This window comes from Mytilus galloprovincialis, chromosome 1, assembly GCF_965363235.1.
Source record: "Mytilus galloprovincialis chromosome 1, xbMytGall1.hap1.1, whole genome shotgun sequence".
NCBI lineage: Eukaryota > Metazoa > Mollusca > Bivalvia > Mytilida > Mytilidae > Mytilus > Mytilus galloprovincialis.
Genome location: NC_134838.1, coordinates 73,023,988 through 73,029,987, shown reverse-complemented (window position 1 = coordinate 73,029,987; position 6,000 = coordinate 73,023,988). Strand labels below are relative to the sequence as shown.

General features: G+C 33.4%; 1 long non-coding RNA gene across 1 annotated transcript; it reads right to left on the bottom strand.

The window, feature by feature from the left end:
- Nucleotides 1-218: 218 nt before the first annotated feature.
- On the bottom strand, nucleotides 219-4,697 carry LOC143083328 (uncharacterized). Its single transcript, XR_012980642.1, has 2 exons — nucleotides 4,618-4,697; nucleotides 219-1,733 (listed from the first exon to the last, which is right to left on the bottom strand). It is a non-coding gene; the product is annotated as an uncharacterized LOC143083328 (long non-coding RNA).
- Between the last annotated feature and the right edge of the window lie 1,303 nt (nucleotides 4,698-6,000).

Here is a 6,000-nt window from a genome sequence, read left to right as displayed (position 1 = left end):
AGTTATGTAAGATCTTTGGAGGAACTAATTCATTTGTGTCATGCTATAAAATATATATATAGTTTTACATCTCTTTATTTACAAACAAATGAACATAACCATGCTGTAAAATTGAAAAGAGGTATTTCTAGCACAATTGCACTAAAATATATCGCAAAACAAATTATTTGTCAATTAATACATCACATATACATAGTTGTAGGACTTTTTTTTAAAAGAAGATTTGGTTAGTTTGAATGAGTTCTATAAACTCGGATCTGTTTATTGTTTATAACCATCAGTTTCGATTTGTCTGTGCTTAAAGCAATACCTAGAGGACTACTTATTCCATCCCGTTTAGCATACATAGTTTTGCTTGATTTATCAGTTCTTGAAACACTGATGATATTGGACGAATCACAACCTGCGACATATACGTTTCCGCGATTGTCTGTTGCGATTCCAGTGCTTTCGCGCAAATCAGAACCAGAATACACATTTTGGCTAGTTCCATTCGGCAGTATACTGTTTACATTGTTATTGTTATAATTGGTCCAGAATATAACACCAGTTTTATTGCTTGTGATCATATAAGGGTCGTACCGAGTAGTAATTTGTTTTAGTACTTTTCCTTTTAAATCAATCACACTTACTTTGCATTCATCGTTCACTACAAATATTTTATCTTTATTACAACTTATGGCAGAACAATGTCCACCAGGGATGATCATAGTTCCCGGGGACAGAGTTCGTAAATCTACCATCATGATGCCGCTGTCACCACATGTTACTAACGCATGGGATCTGTCCAAGACACAGGCGTCTTTAGGAATGTGTCTTAATTTGATTTTTTTTATATTTGCTCCGTTGATTTTACAGACGTATATAATTTTGCTTTTACTGTCTGGTATGAAAAGTCTGTCATCTGGCAAGAAACAACCTCTTACAACATCTACATTGTTTCCAAATACTGAAGTTTCAAATTTGCTAACTACTGGAGACGGCGGTTTATCATTTCTGGATAATAATGATGGAATAACAAAAGCTTTTCTATGGGCAGAAGACATCAATGCCGGTGACTCTCTGATAGATATCTTTCCATACGACATGACGAGTCTTTTAAAGTCTAGAAGTATTCTGGACTGCTCAAATTCAATGTTTGAAGTTTTGGAATCTGCTAGGCGCTTTTGTACAGAATCTTCATTGGCTTTTTGTTTTGGATGCAATAGCTTCGCCATAGAAAACAGATGAACACTAGAAGCGTGATTTTTCATTGCTTTTATTTCACGAGTCCAATCATCCAAATTTTCTTTTTGCTGTAGATAAATTTGTCTTTCCTTGTCAATTTCTTTAACACAAACTTTATACTTTTCCATAAGGTCATTCCCGAGTTCGTTCTCCAACTTCTCAAGATACGCGTTTATGCCACTTCGAATTTGCTTGATCTTCTTCTTAACTGTTTGTTTTTGATCATTTAAAGTTGAGAAATTATCTGCATTTACTCTCAGCATATCTGTAACGATGAGTTTCAAGTTCTGAATTCGCGTTTCCAAAGAACTCAAAGCGTACCCAAATTTAGCTGTATCGGCAGCTTTTTCAATGGGCTGTACATTTTGACATTCTTCGTGTGATTCCGGAATACATTTAGCACAAATGACCTCGTCGTGTTTTTGGCAAAAGTGAGATAGCCTTTTGTTGTAATGGTGGTTGCATGTGCTAAACATGTTGTTTTTATTGATTTTGCAATTTAAAGCCTGAAAAAAATAAAGCAAATGAGTCAATTGAATTATATATCATTACAAATTGATAATAGTTATCAAAGGTACTAGGATTATAATGTAATACGCCAGACGCGTCTACATACGACTCATCATGGCAGGAAAGCACCTAAATAAAGGCAACAGTAGTATACCGCTATCAATTAAAATCATAAATCGATTACGAAAACAAATTTAGGTAACAAACCAAAACCGAGGGAAACACAACAACTAGCAGAGGAAAACAACGGAACAACAGAAACACTGAACTACAACAAAATCAAACACCAACATACATAGAAACTGACTATTGGATAGTAACTGCCATTGAATAATGATTCTGGAAACCAGTTAGAAATTAAAATGACATTATGTTGTATGCTGGAAATTCAAAGGATTGTGTTTTCCATTCATTCATTAATATTCATAATCTATTACTATAACTTCTAGCATGAACAATTATAAAAACAAAATTTTATAACGAGTATACGCATTGTACGGTTATAAATATGAAGTGACATTAAGGGATAATTTGAAACTATAGTACGATTTTGGCAACAAAACACGCTACTCATATAGGCCACGCTATATGCCTTTGCAAAAACTACTTTTCCATTGTTTTTGACAACAAAAGCGGTATATATATATTGACACTTGGTGGATGAGGGTGATTTACCAAAATTACAAAATGTAAAAAAAAGTAGCAAAAAAAAAAAACCCACCCAAAACGTGGCCATTGCCTCAATAAAAAAAAACGAAAACTGAAACCCAAATCGCTTAATTAACAATCTAGATATTACATTTAGTATGTTAATTGTGTGTGAATTCATTTCAATGCATGAAACAGAAGAATCATTAGAATGGAACATATGTAAGAAGAATACAACTAAACGATCATGAACACAAATAAGCATGACAAAGTGCACATGGTTATATCAAATTAATAAATCAATTCCCGTATGTAATTGAATCATAAACATATTTCTGCATATGTAGCAATTCATCAAAAATTGTGTAATTAACTAATTTACAATATTTACCAAGATAGAATATCTCTATTTAACCAATTGAAGCATACTTTTTTTTTTATTTAAAGTCACATTTTTTGCATAAGAATATAATAAAACTGTCACATTTCTTTGTTCAATGCGTTAAGATTAAAACCATGTAGTTGAGACATGATGTATTATATAGATTTTACATACTGTATGCATATGATTAAGACAAATTACTCTTCAGTTTTTATATTGTCATGCTGTTGTCGTCCATATCATTCCAGTAATACATAGACAATAATAGTGCATTGACTTGACATATCGACGATATAAGGATGAGGCTAAGAAACGGGGAAATGCGAGACTCTGCCGAGCTTTTTCCCCGTTTCGGGCCGAATCCTCATATCGTTGATATGTCAAGTCAATGCACTATTATTGTCTTTATACTGCAATCTAAAACAAAAACATTTTCAATTGTTGTTTAATGTGTTAATTTTATCATTTGATCTAATTATTGGGAAAGTTCCCCCTTTTATAAAAAGGCCTCACATCATGCAGGCGGAGTAAAAAGGCCTCGCATCATACAGGCGGAGAAATAAGCAACACGATGAAATGTACATTACCTGTTGATATTCGCAATCGATGGCGAACGAATTTGTTTGAAAATGAAATAAATTATCAACAATAAGCATAAAATAAGCATAAAACATAATGATTTATAGTTTGCGGACCAAAAATATTAACAAGTGAAATATGTTTTTTTTTAAATAAATTGCAAAAGAAATAAGTTTAAGTTGTTGTATACATTGAAAACAAGAACAGGTTGAATTGGTCATAAGAATACTTAATTATAATTTCGGCAATTTCTATTTAAATATTCATGAGGAAAAGTGATATCATGTCAGTGACTGTATATGACATAGAAATATACGGTCAACGCATTTTGACTGCTCAAATAGAACGAGTGCAGTATAAATAATAAATACGTCCGGAGGTAACTATACAAATTCAAAAGAACAAACAAACAAACGATAAATCCAACCGGTATGTTCTTCAAAGTATGTCAACCGGGACAAAGGAAAGTAAATTCGACTAATAAATACGTCCGGAGGTACCTATACAAATTGCATATCTTGATTTTTATAATTGTTTTCTGATAGTAATGTAGTGTTTGTTATTTACATGGCAAGGCAGCCATTTATTATACTTGAGTAAAGCATAGTGCAAACTGTGTCTCAAATTGAAAATCATTAGAATTCGCTAGAATGTCTTACCTTATGAAGTTCGTAAATTTCAACCGGTCTGCGATCAAATGTATTCTAATTGCAGATTAACATTAAAATATTGTTGTTCAAAAGAACAAACAAACAAACGATAAATCCAACCGGTATGTTCTTCAAAGTATGTCAACCGGGACTAAGGAAAGTAAATTCGACTACAACTTGAAATTTGGGTATATTGACTAGGAGAACTTAATTTTGCCTGCAACAGACCATCAACGAACCCTTCAAGGAGTTGATGCGAGGGGTCTCTAACGTGCCGAGACTGTGCCAAATCATATCAAATTTAACGTTACTATTCCGAAATGACGTGGCTGCGTATTTATACATCCCGCACAGCCAGACAGTCACCATTATATGGATTTACAAACAAAATTAGTGCATATGACATTGGTCGGACAACAAATACATTAATAGCTTGATGGTAAAATTAGCCTAGTTTCATTTAGTAAAATATTGCATATCTTGATTTTTATGATTGTTTTCTGATAGTTATGTAGTGTTTGTTATTTACTTGGCAAGGCAGTCAATCATTATACTTGAGTAAAGCATAGTGCAAACAGTGTCTCAAATTGAAAATCATTAGAACTCGCTAGAATGTCTTACCTTATGTAGTTCGTAAATTTCAACCGGCCTGCGATCAAATGTAGTCTAATTGCAGATTAATATTATGTTATTTAAAAAAAAGCCAACTTACTATCTGTCAGTCGTCACTGGTAACGAAAGACAAGGTTACTGGTTTGTTACGGTGTTCACGAACCCATATGAATATATGGCGATTAAATTACAGCTCTATGAATAAAATCGAAACGTTGTATATAAATTACCGTAATTGGTACCGTTAATTTTATTACTACCACTGGGTCGATGCATCTGCTGATGGACTATTAGTCCCCGAGGGTATCACCAGCCCAGTAGCCAGTACTTCGGTACTGGCATGAAAATACAGATTTTTTGTGCTATTAAAATTTGCTGTTACAAAATGATAGAAATTATTATAAATTAAGGAATGTATCTCCCTCATGCAAAGCTCTGATTCCTTTCACGGATTTGGCTATACTTTTTGGACCTTTTTGATTATAGCTCTTCATCTTTTATATAAGCTTTGGATTTCAAATAGTTTGGCCACGAGCATCACTGAAGAGACATGTATTGTCGAAATGCGCATCTGGTGCAAGAAAATTGGTACCGTTAATTTTATTAAACATGCAATAATACTGCCATTCAAATTTTCTACATACTAAATGAAATACTCATCTGACTGAAAGGCGTACAGAATTAGAAGAGATCTTCAACCAAATAATCTGTTATACATAGAGATGTTGCGATGGTCTTTAAATAACGTGAAGATATTGTTTCGCTTTCTTCACATTTGGGATCGGATTTTATATCCCATTCCAATCAGACGTGGTTGTGTATTTATTATACATCCCACACAACCAAACATACGCCTATGAAATACTACTGACCGAAGGAAAAAACCCCGATAACTTAATTCTATACCCTAGTCACCCTGGTTATTTTAAAAAGAACGATGAATATGCTCTGCACAAATACTTAGACATGGATGTTACTGATGGTTCTAAAATCCTATCAATTTAAGAGACCAGATAAAACATTACTAAATCCTTCACAATCAAGTCAGAAATTAACTCAACAACTATTTAATTGGAGTCTTGTCTAGATACTAAAATTATCAAAAGTAATGAAGAAGGTGTATAGGAAAGATGGAAACAACAAAAGGGAAACAAATACGTTGGACACTTTGACGTATCGCTACAAAGAGAGATATTAAAAGAGAGGCAAATATTACAAAGGGATAGTCAAACTCATAAGTTGAAAACAAACCAATAAAATAGACATGACATAGAAAACTAAATGCTAAAGAACACGAACCCTGCCAACAACTGATGTGATATCAGGTGTTCTGGAAGAGTGAGCATATCCAGCTTCAAATGTGGATACCGTCGTGTTGCGTATCTATGTACA